Source organism: Sparus aurata, chromosome 9, assembly GCF_900880675.1.
Source record: "Sparus aurata chromosome 9, fSpaAur1.1, whole genome shotgun sequence".
NCBI lineage: Eukaryota > Metazoa > Chordata > Actinopteri > Spariformes > Sparidae > Sparus > Sparus aurata.
Window position 1 is genome coordinate 6,781,574 of NC_044195.1, and position 17,175 is coordinate 6,798,748.

The 17,175-nt window shown below is 45.4% G+C and overlaps 1 long non-coding RNA gene across 3 annotated transcripts; it reads left to right on the top strand.

Annotated features, from left to right (window-relative positions):
* Nucleotides 1-6,897: 6,897 nt before the first annotated feature.
* LOC115587694 (uncharacterized) lies at nt 6,898-11,686 on the top strand. Of its 3 annotated transcripts, none has more exons than XR_003985134.1 (4): nt 6,898-6,970; nt 9,892-10,023; nt 10,119-10,210; nt 11,339-11,685. It is a non-coding gene; the product is annotated as an uncharacterized LOC115587694 (long non-coding RNA). The 3 variants fall into 3 exon arrangements; XR_003985136.1 differs by lacking the exon at nt 6,898-6,970 and adding an exon at nt 7,252-7,301 and having other exon boundaries at nt 11,339-11,686; XR_003985135.1 differs by lacking the exon at nt 6,898-6,970 and adding an exon at nt 9,273-9,381 and having other exon boundaries at nt 11,339-11,686.
* The last annotated feature ends 5,489 nt before the right edge of the window (nt 11,687-17,175 follow it).

Sequence of the window (17,175 nt, forward strand, 5' to 3'; positions counted from 1 at the left end):
ATAGTATGTTAGCCAGATGTGGGCCAGGTCTGGCAATGATGGCACCGTTTATGTAATGGCATGCCAAATGTGGGCCAATTGTGGTTAGGTGTATGTGGCCCAGGTCTGTAACAGACAGGTCTGGGCCAGGTTTGGCAGTAATGGCACTGTTTATGAAATGGCATGCCAAATGTGGGCCAATTGTGGTCAGGTGTATGTGGCCCAGATTTGTAACAGACAGGTCTGGGCCAGATCTGGCATGAAGCCGGCACTTTTGGTCTATTTCTGACCTGGTAAATAGTATGTTAGCCAGATGTGGGCCAGGTCTGGCAATGATGGCAATGTTTATGTAATGGCATGCCAAATGTGGGCCAATCGTGGTTAGGTGTATGTGGCCCAGATCTGTAACAGACAGGTCTGGGCCAGATCTGGCATCAAGCTGGCACTTTTGGCCTATTTCTGACCTGGTAAATAGAATGTTAGCCAGATGTGGGCTAGGTCTGGCAATGATGGCACCGTTTATGTAATGGCATGCCAAATGTGGGCTATTTGTGGTTAGTTGTATGTGGCCCAGATATGTACCCTGCTGAAAAAAGTCAGACAAACCATTAGGCATATTCTATTGGTTTCTAATGGTTCCTGGTGGTTTCTAATGGTTTCTAATGGCTACTTATGTTGTCCTAATGGTTTGGTTTGATTTTCTAAGGTTCTAATATCTCCTACACAAATCTACAGGACTTCAACGTACCCTACTAACGTTTCCTACGGGAGTCTAATGGTTCCTACAGGTGTCAGGCCTAGGCAAAAATGAGGACTCAGGTGCAGACAGAGAACGGTGAAAGCAAGCTTTTATTCTGATACCCAAGTATCGACTTCCGTTGATGTGACAACTCAACAGGCTATGAACTCTATACTCGTCTGAGCAGACGAGGGACTAAGAAAACAAAACGTGGCACATACACCAGAAAAAACAGAAAATCGCTCCCGAGGGAGGAAAACACAAAGGCTATAGCTACTCTGATCTGAATATGACAATTAAATCTATGAAATGTTAAACAACAGAAATCGCTCTCAAAAGAGGAAAAAGCAAAAGGCTATAAACAGAACTGAGCTACACTGAGCTATTAAAATTACAAATCAAAACGCTCCCGAGGGAGAAAAACACAAGATACTAAGAAATTAACTGAAGCACAAAAGAACACGCTGACCAAAACTTAAACAGTAAATAAAATCACTCAACATCGGAGGAATACTAGAATAAACAGAAAATCAAGCAAGACAATACTTCTCAAACTGTGGTAAGGCTGTGACTCGGGGGCTGGAGGTACATGACAGGACAAAATACTCTGGCGACGAGACAGGGGAAGACACAGACAATATATACAACAGGGAAGGGAGCACAGGTGGAAACAATCAGGGATTAGGGGAGACGTCAGACCGGTGACACGAGAGGAAGGGCAAGTGACCTGAAACGAGAGGAGAGTTACTTTTCAAAATAAAACATGAAATCCACGAGACAAAAAACCCGAGACAGGACAGCCCTCACCACAGTGTGACAGTACCCCTCCCTCTAGGGTCGACTCCTGACGACCCAGGAAGTTCAGGATGGTCCCGGTAGAAGTCGTCAATGAGGCTGTGGTCAACGATGTGACGCGACGGAACCCATTGTCTTTCCTCCGGTCCGTAGCCCTCCCAGTCCACCAGGAATTGTCTGCCCTGGCCCCGGTTGCGTACTGCCAACAGCTGCTTAACCTTGTACACGGGGCCTCCATCGATCACCTCTGGTGGAGGGGGGGGGTGCGGCAGCTGGAACCATGGAGCTCTCCTTGACCGGTTTCACTTGGCTGACATGGAAAGTGGGATGAACGCGGAGGGACCGGGGCAGACGCAGCCGGACCGCTGCTGGACCGACGAGTCTGGTGACTGGAAATGGTCCCACGAACCGCGGCGCCAACTTCCTGGAAGGTACTTTGAGGTGCAGATCCTTGGCCGACAGCCACACCCTTTGGCCAGGCTGGTAAGCGGGAGCAGGCCGTCTCTTGCGGTCAGCCGCTCTTTTGACGCGATCTCCCTGTCTAATTAATACCTGTCGGGCAGCTGCCCAGATGTGGCGGCAGCGGCGGACCATGGCATGGGCGGAGGGGACTGACACTTCCAGCTCATTTTCTGGGAAGAGAGGGGGCTGATAACCAAGAGCACAATTAAATGGTGAAAACCCAGTGGCAGATGTGGGTAACGAATTGTGTGCGTACTCTACCCAGACCAGGTGTTTGCTCCATGTGGAGGGGTTCTGTGAGACCACGCACCGGAGGCCAGTTTCCAGCTGTTGATTGAGGCGTTCGGTCTGGCCGTTGGCTTCCGGGGGGTAGCCTGAGGTCAGGCTGACCTGGGCTCCGATGAGCCGGCAGAACTCCCTCCAGAACCGGGACACGAACTGGGGCCCCCGGTCTGAAACGATATCCCTGGGGAACCCATGGACTCGAAATATGTTGGTCATCATGACCTCCGCCGTTTCTTTGGCGGATGGTAATTTGGGCATGGCGATAAATCTGACCATTTTAGAGAATCTGTCGACCACCGTGAGCACAGTGGTGTTACCTTGAGAGACCGGGAGCCCCGTGACGAAGTCGATGGAGATGTCGGACCACGGTCTGGAGGGGATAGGAAGTGGCTGAAGTAGACCCATGCGGGCCCTGGAAGTCGTCTTGTTACGTGCACAGACCGAACATGCCTCTACGTACTCCCGGACCTCCGGCTCCATGGATGGCCACCAGAACCGCCGGGAGATGACGAACATCGTTCGTCTGACTCCCGGATGACATGAAAGCAGCGAGGTGTGAGCCCAGTGAATCACCTGTGGACGTAGCTCGGGGGGAACAAATAAACGGTTATCAGGACATCCACTGGGTGACGGTGCTCCACCATTAGCCTGCTTTACCTCTGTTTCTATTGGCCAAGTCACCGCTCCCACCACACAGGTCAGTGGAAGGATGGTTTCTGGTTCCTTGGCCTTGGGCTCGGGGTCAAATAGTCGGGACAGGGCGTCCGGTTTAACATTCCGGGACCCCGGCCTGTAAGAAAGGGAGAAAGCAAAACGGTTAAAGAACAGCGCCCACCTGGCCTGGCGAGAGTTTAATCTTTTAGCTTTTTTAATGTATTCCAGATTTTTATGGTCAGTCCAGACTATGAATGGTTGGTCAGCCCCCTCCAGCCAATGGCGCCACTCCTCCAAGGCTAGTTTTACTGCCAACAGCTCCCGATTACCGACATCATAATTTCTCTCCGCTTTAGACAGCCGCCGCGACAGGAAGGCACAGGGATGCATCTTGCCGTCCTTTTCCGAGCGCTGCGACAGGACTGCTCCTACTCCCTCGCTGGAGGCGTCGACCTCCACCACGAATTGCCGCTGTGGGTCCGGCATGGTGAGGATGGGAGCCGAGGTGAAGCGTTGTTTGAGAGACTGGAAGGCTTTGTCCGCTTCTGGCGACCAACAGAACTGCACCTGGGTGGAAGTGAGAGCATGGAGAGGAGCAGCTATTGCGCTGAAGCCTCTGACAAACCGCCTGTAAAAGTTAGCAAATCCCAAGAATTGCTGAACCTTCTTGCGGCTGTCTGGTGTAGGCCAATCTGCTACAGCGCTAACTTTAGCCAGGTCCATCTGTACTTTTCCAGGGGCTACAATGAAGCCCAGGAAGGAGACAGTGTCGGCATGAAACACACTCTTTTCGGCTTTGACATACAGGTCATTATCTAGCAGTCTCTTTAAAACCTGGTTAACATGATCCTTGTGTGTGTCGAGGTCGGGTGAATAGATCAGGATATCATCTAAATACACATACACAAAATGGTCAAGAAAATCTCTGAGTACATCATTGATCATGGCTTGAAAGACAGCGGGTGCGTTGGTGAGGCCAAACGGCATGACGCAGTATTCGTAGTGACCACTGGGTGTGTTGAAACCTGTCTTCCACTCATCCCCTTCCTTAATCCGGATCAAATGGTAAGCGTTTCTAAGGTCTAATTTAGTGAATACCTGGGCTTGCTGAAGTTGGTCGAAAACAGATGACATGAGAGGAAGGGGGTAACGGTTCTTTATTGTGATCTCATTTAAGGGGCTATAGTCGATGCATGGTCTAAGAGACCCATCCTTCTTCCCCACGAAGAAGAACCCCGCCCCTGCTGGGGAAGATGAGGGGCGAATCAGGCCCGCCTCTAGCGACGCCGTGATGTACTCCCTCATGGCCTCTTTTTCGGGTCCCGAAACGGAGTATAGCCGGCCCTTAGGAATGGTGGAGCCTGGGATCAGTTCAATGGCGCAGTCGTATGGGCGATGGGGAGGAAGAGACAGGGCCTTGGTCTTGCTGAATACCTTTTGAAGGTGATGGTAACAGGAGGGGACCACGTTCAGGTCCGGGTACTTGGCGTCTGTGGCAGGGTTGGCAGAGAACAGGTTAATTTCGGTAACAGTCTTCTCCTGCATAGTCGGGGTAAAACAGTTTGTGATGCACCCTTCTCCCCACTCTCTGATCTTTCCCGTTCTCCAGTTAATGTGCGGGTTGTGAAGGAAAAGCCAGGGTTGTCCCAGAACCAGAGAGTGGGATGAGGAGGTAAATAGATAGAAGCGAATGAGTTCGTGGTGGTGGTCAATGTGCATCTGGATGGGCTCGCTGATGTGTGTGATGGCAAATAACTCCTTGCCATTCAGTGATCTGGCCCTGATGGGTTTAGCTAGCGGCTCAGATTTAAGTCCCAGCTTATTAGCTAACCCCCAGTCCATCAGACTTTCGTCGGCTCCTGAATCGATGAGCGCTTCTAAATCAGTGGTGGTGTGATGGTTTACGGTAATTTTCGTGAGGATACGTTGTACAGGACTAGAAACCGTAACATGACTCACCGTTCGAGACGTTTTAGCTGGGCATGAAATGACAAGATGGCCGACCTCACCGCAGTAGAAACACCTCCCCTCCAACTGACGCTTCCTCCGCTCTTCAGGCGTCAGTCGAGCTCTCCCCAGCTGCATGGGCTCCTCCTCTCGTTCTGCGCTGGTGTGAGGAGTCAGCTCAGGTGGTAGAAGATGTCTCTCCGTGGCTGTCGGCCTCCCACCTCGCTGTCGTCGGAGTTGGCCGAGTCGGTTGTCTGTCCGGATGGCCAGCGCGATGAGTGAATCCACATCTGATGGTAAGTCCAGCGGAACGAGCAGGTCTTGTATGGGGGCTGCCAGCCCCTTCATGAACACGTCGTAAAGCGCGGCGGCGTTCCACCCGCTCTCCCCCGCCAGGGTGCGAAACCGGATGGCGTAATCACACACCGATCCGCTGCCTTGCCTCAGATTGCTCAATTCTTGAGCCTTTTCCTGGTTGGTGGAAACCGGATCAAATGTCTTGGTGAGTGCGCCCTGGAAATCTCGGAGAGAGTTGCAGATGGATGAACCCCGGCCCCATTCAGCTGAGGCCCAAGCCTTGGCTCTGCCTCCCAGGTGCGAAATCATAAATGCAATCTTGGACCGGTCCGTGGGAAAAGCATGGGGTGTCAGTTCAAAATGAATCGAGCAGTCAATCAAAAATACCCTACACAGTCCTGATTCTCCGGTGTACTGAGCTGGAGGTGCCAACTTACAACCGGCTCCGCTGATAGCTGTGGGCGGAGCTGGTGGAGGCGGGGCTGCCGGACCCGGCCGAGTGACGTGCCCCAGCAGGTCTTGTAGCTGGGTGGAGAGCTGGCCCATGTGCGCCGCCATTGCCGTCTGGAACTCCTCCTGACGGACGAGACGCACCTCCTGGGTCCGCAGGACCTCCGACACCCGTTCTGCCTCTGCTGAGTCCATGTCTGGCCAGAGTATTCTGTCAGGCCTAGGCAAAAATGAGGACTCAGGTGCAGACAGAGAACGGTGAAAGCAAGCTTTTATTCTGATACCCAAGTATCGACTTCCGTTGATGTGACAACTCAACAGGCTATGAACTCTATACTCGTCTGAGCAGACGAGGGACTAAGAAAACAAAACGTGGCACAAACACCAGAAAAAACAGAAAATCGCTCCCGAGGGAGGAAAACACAAAGGCTATAGCTACTCTGATCTGAATATGACAATTAAATCTATGAAATGTTAAACAACAGAAATCGCTCTCAAAAGAGGAAAAAGCAAAAGGCTATAAACAGAACTGAGCTACACTGAGCTATTAAAATTACAAATCAAAACGCTCCCGAGGGAGGAAAACACAAGATACTAAGAAATTAACTGAAGCACAAAAGAACACGCTGACCAAAACTTAAACAGTAAACAAATTCACTCAACATCGGAGGAATACTAGAATAAACAGAAAATCAAGCAAGACAATACTTCTCAAACTGTGGTTAGGCTGTGACTCGGGGGCTGGAGGTACATGACAGGACGAAATACTCTGGCGACGAGACAGGGGAAGACACAGACAATATATACACCAGGGAAGGGAGCACAGGTGGAAACAATCAGGGATTAGGGGAGACGTCAGACCGGTGACACGAGAGGAAGGGCAAGTGACCTGAAACGAGAGGAGAGTTACTTTTCAAAATAAAACATGAAATCCACGAGACAAAAAACCCGAGACAGGACAGCCCTCACCGCGGTGTGACAACAGGAGTCTTCTATAGGAGTCTTAATGGTTCCCACATAAGTCTTATTGGTTCCTACAGGCGTTTCTATACACTGAAACAAGTCAGTCTAAGAATAAATAATTGTAACATAATTAATCCTGTGATAATAACAATACAAAACAAAGTTTGTCTCTAGACATGAATATATCAAGTTGTGAATTATTCTACATTTGTTCAAAACATAAGTCATTTTGATTGTTTTCCCTAACAAGCTGTATGTAAGCGGATCAACAAATCTTCTACACTTTGTATTTACTCCGACTGCCCTCCACCCCCCTGTGGTGCATTCTGGGTATTCGCGCCAAACGCCTGAGCAAAGACAGAAGGAGAAATTTGAAAAATGGGAGACTGAACTGTTAAGGTAAGAATTTAGTTAATGTTAGTGATATAGTTGGTTACTTACTACAATCTTTCAGGTTTAACATTGTTGTAGAAATAAGTAAAATAACTGGAGGCACTAGATGTAATTTGTAATTAACAATAGTGGCTTCAACAGACTTCTGTGTAACTTGAAACTAATGTTAGCAAGTTTTAAAATACTTGCTTCAAATGTAATTTGAACCTGACGTTTGCAAGTGACTATAATTTAAAGTAAGCATGGATGTGTTTCTTCTTTCACATTACGCTAATCAGACAGCGCTAGGTGCCGGTTTATGGCTGCATGCAGAACCAGAGTGATAGAGTAAACTAACGTTAGCAGGGCTCGACAGTGCGACTGTTTTGCTTGCATTTGCGAGTTGATTATTTCCAGTGCGAATAGAAAATTACATTCAGTCGCATCAGTGCGACTCCGACAAAACTGTAGTACATGCACCGTTTTGCTGTTTACGTGAGCACTGAGCAGTAAACACCCACATTTTTTCTGCCGTTTATCCGCAGTTTTGAACAAACGCCTCACTACAGTCGCTCAGTTTCTCTGGCCGCTCTGTGTCTGCGCTCGCTGCAGCTGCCTCCTCTGACCCTCCCTCTCCTGTTGCTGCTTCAAACATGACACCAGCTTTGGGACTGACCGGCTGATGATTGGCTGTTCGGCCTTAAGTCCCGCCTCTCTTGCTGTGTTAGATTTATTGTTCAGCTCGTACTGATGATGCGGGAACTACCGCAAAATACCCAATAATAGCCGGGCGTTTATTTGTCTCAATCACTTAACAGACCAGGCGTTTATTTGGGACAGGAGTTTAATTCCCTCCTCACAAAAATCCGGGATGAAAATGTCACAAACTTCGCCAGCTTCTCTGTGAATTCTCTGGCATCCTTCTGGGCACAACACGTGAAAAAGGCGAAAAAGAAAAACGTGCAGTGTCAGTGGTCACGTCTTCTTCCTTGATGTTTTTTCAAAATAAATTAGACTCGCAAGACAAGCATATATATAGTTTATTATTATGGTTATTATTATTATTATTATTATTATTATTATTATTATTATTCTGCATATTCTTGACTTTGAATGGGAACTGCTGTAAAGCATTTCTGTTTCTGATTCATATATTATGCAGTCAGTTTTCCATATTTTAAGTTAAATTAAATGAATCAAGACAGATGTCACATTTACATGTCAGGGTGTGGTTATTATAGGTAACTTAAAAAAAATTATCCAGGTATACTGATCCCTCCACTTTGGGATAATTAATGGTACTGTTTGTACAGTGCTTTCAGAAAATCAATCACCTGAAAAATGATAACAGAATTATAGGAGTGAGAGAAATGATACATACAATACTTGTTATTACGCAAACCCTTATTACTTTTTGCCACCATTGCCAGATCATACTGATTTTGCAGGGAAGACTCTCCAAACAATTAAATGGGAACAATTTCAGTTTATAAACAAGTCTTTTTTTTCTTTTTTTTTTCCAGAAAAACAGTTATTTTAATTTTTTTCGTGGCTGGGCCACTATAATTACACATGGGGCCAGTAAAACTCGAATCTACTGGCCAAGCGGGACAGTAAGGAAAAAATGTTATGTTGGACACTGGGAGGCAGCCGGGGCACTGTAGCTGTGAAGCTTTAAGACCTCCACACGAAGCAGCCTGGCCGTGTCCACAACAGAGGACCTGATGCGCATCAGCCTCGAGGAGCCTCCACTGGAGAGCTATGACCCAAGTCCAGCCGTAAAGAGGTGGCTTAGTTCCAAGCGGGTCAGGAGACCAGACTATGTTGACTGCTGGAGCAGGGACATTCTTCCAGTTTAAAAGAGCCAGTTCTAACATTAAAAATTAGTCTACAGGGTTAGGATTAGGCTAAATAAGTACTTTATTTGTTTGAAAATGACGTTTTTACCAAAATTGCTGAATTTTCATTGTGCTACTAGAAAATGTTGTGTGCTACTAAATTTTTCAGCATGGTAGCACAGTGCTACTTGGAAAAAAGCTTAGCGTCAAGCCCTGGTTAGTATGCATTTCTATCTATGGCACTGTGCAGAATCCCTCTCTATCGGCTAATACCGGGGGGGTTAGCCGTTAGCCAGGGGTGTACGCGACACACGGCGCCCATCGGTAACTGCTAACTCCTCACTAACGGCTAACCGTTAATGGCTAACACCGTTAGCGAGGCAGTAGCCGTTAGCGTGGGGCGCCTGGTGCCGCGAACACCCCTCGCTAACGGCTAACACCCCGGTGTACGGGGCCACCCCTCGCTAACGGTGTTAGCTGTGAATGAGGGGTTAGCCATTAGCTAACACCGTTAGCGAGGAGTGTTAGCTGTAAGTCGGCCGTGTGTGTTTGGGTTTGTGTGGCCGGTTTTTGGTCGCAGCGGTGGCTGCTAACTAGCAGGTAACTTAGCCTACATCTAGGTTGTTAAGTTAGGTCTGCTTGTTAGCCACGAACCGCAGCATAGGGCAGAGCGAGCCACGCTGCAGGTGATACACCGCGCCGAGTTCTCAAATAGAGAGCCCACAGTACAGGGGGCAGAGTGAGATGCGTGCTGCATAGACGATCTCTTTAGTGGTCAGTTACTATGTCATTGTGTGCTTATCAGATGATTTATCGTGTCAAGCACACTGGTGAAGGTATGCAAAAACAATTGTTGTGGGGAAAGTGGACACATGTTAGATTATTTCAGTTTATGGACCAGACAAAAAGTAATTTTTGGTGGCAGAGATTCTGGTCTTTCACTGAAAAAAATGTTGTGACAGCCCAGTCTAAAATGCAGCAAAAGTAAGCCTGATGAGGCTGTCAGAATAAAATGCATGACTGTTCTGTTTTTGTTGCTCTGTGTCTCTGTTATTCTTGTTCTCTGTATCTCAAGATGTTTCTCCATCTCACTTCTGACCCCTTTTGCAGATCAAGGATGAATTATGGAGGATCACACTAAAGCCACTACAGTTCACATTACTGGGGAAGTTGGACCAATACACACCCAGGCTGTTGAGCCTCTAAGCTGTTGGGAAGAAACTTGATGAGACCCGTGACATGGTAAATGAGGCATGTACTTATTGCAGTTAAATAGTTAGTTATATATTAGCATTCTGATGTTTGTACTTAGCATGATCTCCTTTCTTTTTTTATAGCACAACAGCATTGAGTCTAGAAGAGAGGCTGTGATCAGAGGCCTCATTCTCTATCTTGGTGAAAAACAGAGGAGCTAATCAAGGCCTACAAGGTAAAGAAAACTGTTTCAAAGCCCAGCCTGTTTGAGATGAGGTTGTGCAATCCAGAGTAGCTGATGGCTCAGTGGTATTTTAATTATTTTTTTCTTTTTTTTAAAGAGTGCCTATGTAGAAATGGATGGAATGTTATGATTTTAGCATCTAATTATTAATGATTTAGTAAAAGTTGGAAAATCATCAAATGTGGATGTTATCCTGCACGGAGAGCAGGCTGCTGCTAGCACTGCTAACGGTAGCCACACAGCATGTCAGCGGTCAGAGAAGATGACACATTTCATTAACATAGTTCAGTTCATTAATGTGTGCCACTAAGTGCCAGCTATATCAGCATTTGGTTGTTGAACAGTGGGATCAATGGTATCTATCAAACAGCTCCTCATTTAAATAAAAACGGAGTTCAGTTGTGTTCAGTGATGATGGAGAAGCTGCTGCTGCCGAGCTAAATGCCATCCCAATGTCTGACAATGCATGGAACATGACGTATAGCAACAGCAAAAATATTAACAGTAATGATAGCAATAATAATTATTGGGGGGGGTGCAGCTGTTATTTTCTTCTCTGAGGGGGGCTGTTGTAGAAATTTGTTTGGCAAGAACTGCAAGCAGGCTGATGTGAATGTGTGTGTGATGTGGGTACTGAATGTGGTTATGCATTGCTCCGGTCGAGCACTTATACCGGTATGCCAGTTTACTCTGACACAGGCTACATCCTTATTTTCATTTTCTATGTCGAGATACTGCCGGACTCGCTGCCACCTTTTACACTAGATTACACTATTTCTGGTGACGACAAGCGATGTTTGAAACATTTACATGACCAGTCGTTTAATCAGGAACATCCCTAGTGCTTTATATGTGTATTCTAACAACTTAAATTGCAGCAATGTGATTGCATTCGTCATCACAAAATTTAAATAAAGTAAAAAAACTGTGAAATAGTTTCATGAATTTCTTTTCCATTCAATGCAGGGCATGTTAATGGCCAAACACACTGATGGCTGTTGGAATGAGGTGGCATTCATATTTATTGAGCTAGTCATCAGATGTGTCACTTGTGAACTGTACTGTGATATTCATTAATTTGTGTGTTTGTATGTGTGTGTCTGACTTCTGATGCCACAGACCAAGAAATCGAGACCAGGATTACAAAATGGTTGCAGAAAGCACCTGATGGGAACAGCGGAGGAAGTGAGTAAATGAGAATGATGGACAGTGAGAGAAGCTCTCATGCGTAATGCATTTTAGACTTTTGATCTGAACTCTCTTCACCTTTTGTAAGGTGCTACTGCTGGTGGAACACATGGAGACGTGATGTTCCTATGCATGGTGTGAAAGTCTATGCCAAGTTGTTTTGTCTAAAATGTTCAGTGTTGGTTTTTAAACTGAAGATATGGAAGTGAATGTTAAATTCGTAATAATGTTCTGTAGACTCTTGACATGTTGTGTTTGCTGACAGATATGTTGTAAGTATATGTTTAGGTATTATGCAACATTCCGCTGCATTGTATGTTTTTGAACAGTCTATGCTAGAGGCTCTCAACTGATGGGTCAGGACCCAAGTGGGTCGTATATGTGAATGGAAAAATCTCAGAGTTTTATTTTGAAGTCTATAATTTCTGATACTGTGCTTTTATTATGAAGGATGTGTGTTTACCATGAATGCAGCATGGCTGCAGTCATATACTGCCAACTATACAACTTTTCAGTGTTAAAGGAGTCATCACCTGGTTTTTTACATATCCAGTCCCTCTCTGATAGCTTTGGATCAATTCTTAAAACTTATTAGAAAAAAAATAAATAAAAAAAATCAAACATAGAGCTTGTTCTGACACTTTTTCATACCGCGACTTTCTCACGCGAGATTATGCGCGAGGTTTTGACCGGTCCGGATGTGCATTGTATTAATATGTAATGAGGCGCACGTTGATTAGCCGCAGGAAGGACAGAGCCGGAATGGGGGGCGAGCCTGCATGTACACAGACTCCAAAACATAAACAGCCCCCTGTCATGGCACACACACTAAATGACGAACCTTACAGAATTCAGGCATTTATGTACGAGCCGGAGTCGGAAACCGAACGGGAGAGTGAAGAGGCAGAGACGGTGGAAGAGACACGTTTACAGCAGGATGTCTCTGAATGGTATATTCTTTTTTTTTCCGTCTTACTTTTCACACTCGTGTTTTACATGTAAGACCTGAGTTTTAATGCTGGCGGTCCCGATGTATGGCGTGAAAATGACAGAGAAATAAGCAGATTTGGCGTGCTCACTCTGGCTGAGGACGGCTGTGAGCTGATGCATATGCAAGTAGCCTCCTGTGGTAACGTCACCACAGGAGCAGAGTCAAAATCTCGTGCTTTAGGAACACGCACTACTGTGCGTTATTCCTGTTCAGAAAAAGAGCCAAAGCGAAAAAAATAAGCCACTTTCAAACTCCAGCTTTTCAGGCAAGTTTCAACAGAGGTCCGACACCAATATGCATGATTTAACGAGAGAAATTGCGATTTCCGGGTGATGACTCCTTTAAAATGTTGCCGCTTTTTGAATTGTGAAAAAAGTACTGAATGTTCCGATGCATATTGCACTTATCTGATAACACTTTGCATTGATTATTCAATATTGGAAATGTATTTTGGCAATTAGCTGTGAACATAAAGTCATTTGTATAATTGTACCTCTGTTGTTTTTTAATCCGGGCCAGATGCAGCATGGATTAGACTGACGTCTGGCCCAGCTCTGGTCCACATGGGGCACTTGCACTTGGCTGACATACTGCAAAGAATGACGCCCCCCCAGTGGCCCAGATCTGGTTAGCCAGAGCTGGCTCACACATGGGCCAGCTCTGGGCCAGCTGAGGTACTTGCATTCGGGTGACATACCGCAAAGAATGACGGTCCCCCAGTGGCCCGGATCTGGTTTGCCAGAGCTGGCTTACACATGGGCCAGCCCTGGACCAACTGAGGCACTTGCATTCGGGTGACATACCGCAAAGAATGACGGCCCGCCAGTGGCCCAGATCTGGTTTGCCAGAGCTGGCTTACACATGGGCCAGTTCTGAACCAACTGTGTGTCTTAGCAGTTGGCCCAGAGCTGGCCCATGTGTGAGCCAGCTCTGGCAAACCATATCCGGGCCACTGGGGGGCCGTCATTCTTTGCGGTATGTCGGCCGGGTGCAAGTGCCTTATGTGGGCCGGAGCTGGGCCAGACCAATTTTGCTATGTGGGTACAGGACCGAACAACAGTAACGTAGTAACTGTAACTGTCTTTGGCAACTTATATGAGGAAAACAAATACCACAGCTGTACGTGGAGAAGCGTCTGTCCTCCTGTCCGTCCTCTGCCTGTCCTCCCGACTCTTCCTCACATTTTTGCTCAAAAAACAGCGTCTGTCACCAGCAAAAAACTTGAACTCACCGAGTGTTTGTGACGAAAATAAATCACCCCGACCGTCAGCCCTCCGAACCGAGACTTCAGGGAACTTTCCCCCAGAAAACAGCCTCCGTCCCCGCGAGTGACAGAGTCAGACAGTGTCCTGTTTACTGATGGTGATTATGTATAATTATGTAATTTAACGCGAATAACTTAACTTCATCACTTTCCAGGATGTTTGGTGGGTAAGGATCTCAATCACTACACATTATAACAGCATCTATATGATTATAAACTGTCCACGGGTTTGGATTAACAGAGGGGAACACCTGGGGAAACAGGAGAGTGATAATACACACATAGCAGCCAATAAAATATGTTGTTCAATATCTGACTGCTTGTATTGCCTCATGACTGATGAAAAGTTTGCCTTGTTGTGTGCAGTAGAGTTTTGATGCATCGCAATGCATCGTAGAATTGAATTGAATCGAATCCTTACCTGGTGAATCGTAATCGAATCAAATTGTGAGGGCAGTGCCAATGCACACCCTCATACTATATTATTATTATTATTGTTATTGTTATTTTATATATATATATATATATATATATATATAAATATAAATATATATATATATATATATATATATATATATATATATATATATATATATATATATATTGTTGTTCAGAAGTTGTGACACCTTCTGCATGTGTGTGGAACGAAGCAACCAATATTCTGCCATTGTCAGTAATCATTGTGAGGACCTTCTCTCTGGGGATCCCCCATTCTTCCATTGACTCCTCCAAAAGTGTACTAATCGACTGGATCTGACCACACTGGCCAGCCATTGTTCCCCATCAATAGGCACTCTTAAGACTTAACTGGCACAATAAAGCAATTTATACAGTGCCAGGATTCTCACAGGCTATTATGGCATGGCCATGGCTTTCCTATTTTTTGCCTGAAAACACACATTTATCATTCCCATCTTCTGTAGACAAGCAAACACCACAGCCTATAGGTGACCTATTGCCATTTCCATCTTCCATTCAATATTGTGAGAGAGTGACCTGGATAGACATGCAGCAAAGAGCCAAACTACCTTGCAATGTTTCAATATGGCTCACTCTTATCACCCCTGGCAAAGCCAGCATGCCCCACTGCTTCACACCAGCCAACAACATCTTATTTCACAACAGAGCTACACCTGGCGCATCAGTGGGTCCACCATTCAACAGTCCTTGTGTGCTTGAACTGCCAGAAAACTCTAAATAACCTACGAACGAGTGATTAGGTGGAAAAATCTTAATACGATAGAGACCTACATGTGTTGCTGTCCTTCAGGTAGTGATTGGTTCACTCTGTTTTAAGGGAATTATTTGTTTTTCTTCATTGCATACAATTTTTGTCTCCAGGGCACTCCAATCTGCGCAAATGTAGTCAATTTATATGCATGTCAAAACTGTTCATAAAACTGCCATAATGTGTTGCTCATATCATTGTGTGAGATAGCTGGAATGCCATATTCTGATTTAATCTTATAATTGGTCCTGTCGCTTTTTCTTTTCAACAGCTGACTTGCTCAACATTGAAACTGGTCCTTGTGGCAAACATGAAGGCTCTAGAAATTCTCTTTCACAAGCATTCCAAGCTGGTATTTGACAGTCTTTTGTCTTTAAGTGGATGGTTGAGTGTTATGTTTCTTTTGTGATGATTGATGGAAGATAACACACCCACTCATATTTGCTTGAACTCTTCCATAACAAAACCGGTGAAACGTAAGTTTTTATCATCTAAGTCAACAAAAATGTCAATGGTTGGAGAGCATAACGTTGTGTTTTTTGGCATTGTGAGCTCCAGACACAAGTTTTCCACCTAGTGTATATATTGTGAACTTATTGACAGTATTGTCATATTGTTGATATGGGATTTTAGAAAATTGGACGCATTAGATGCTGCCACTCTTTTAGCTAATGAGCTAAAAAAATGCACATCATCCCAGTTTGGCCTATAAATGTCCAGCAATCTAACTGGTGTGGGTTGCATATCACCTGTAGCCAATAATATATCTCCCCTATATCCCTGTATATCTGCAAGCCTTTGGCTGTAAATTCACCATGTTTAAAAATGGTTTGAAAATGGTTCAAATGCATCTCTTGTAAGGAACTGGCATCCACATGCAGCTCTCTTAGATGAGACAATACCTTACCCCATTTTACTGGCTCCTTAATTCTATTCACATTTCATGTGGAATTTCCTCATTCTACACCAGACAGCCACTGAATATACAGTTAAAAAAATCATTTACGCTGACAGATTTTCTTGTCCTGGTAGTCGGCTGGATAAGTAGGTGGGGGAGATCACTTGGACCAACACCCATGGCCTAGGGTCTGTTCTTAGCTGCCCTGCTGCGTCCACACCACCCTGGGCACCCTGATAATCCCACTCTACAACCAGATAGAGGAGGGAGTTCAGTGAGCTTTTATAAATTTACAGTTTAATTAGGCTACTAAAGAGTCAAGAATTAGCTGTCTAGTGTGCTATATACTAACAGTACGTTCTGTGGCTGTGTGGGCTGTGCTTGTGTTATTCATGCAGTTGTTTAAAAGCAGCAAGCAGTGTAGTTGATGCAGCGGACTGTGAGCTATTGTTGCCGTGGTAAACTAATGTCCATGACTGGCTGTTTGTGCTTGTTTGGTAGAGTGGGCAGAACCTAGCAGCAGCATGTCAATCTGCTGTACCTAAAAGCCCAGAGATGGTCTGACAGCAACAAGCGACTCAAGAAGATGAGTGATTTAGACAGGAATATCAGCATACCCGGAGAAGGGCCACAGAAACTTACAAGCTAAGATTTTGTAAACCCCCCAAAACAGACATTTCCAGAGTGACCCCCCCCCCCCTGCATCAGACCCCTTCTATTAATGCCAAAGTGGTGACGGAAAGTTGAAACTGAAAAAATGACACTGAAAAAATACTGACATCATCGAAAATCCTGTCAGTGAAAAGACAGACATTGAGGAGAAATCTCAACATTTTAATGATAATTTATATGCCACTAACAACTATAAGACAAAGTGAAGAAATCTGTGATCAGTATGGCATTGTCCAATACTGCTGCGATCAGGAGTTTGCCCCAAAGATCCTGATCAGTGCACCCTTAAAGATATAAAATTTATTAATTCTGCAATAAAAAAGATTTTAACGACTTGACCAGTGTTATGTATATTGTTAAGGTGTACTTTCATCTTTCTAAACCCAGACAGATCTGCAAGTTTACTCAAGGAAACAATTGGTTGCTTCTGGCATCGGTTGTTGTTGTTAAATGTGTTAACATCAGCAGTTTAAGCTAGTTTGATGGCAGGAATGCATTACTCATGCAGTGTCTATCTGCCCTTAGCTAGTTTACACTAGCTGTAAGCTAACTTTAGCGACCAACAGCACATACCAAGGGTGCATGTCTGTGTGTTTAATTCAGGACAGCTTTTGTGTATTTTCCTTCTCACCAGAGACTGCTTTTCTCCCTTATATCCTCTCTCCTTTCTGTAATGCTGATTGTGAGGTTTAATAAAATTGGAAGATGAAAGTCA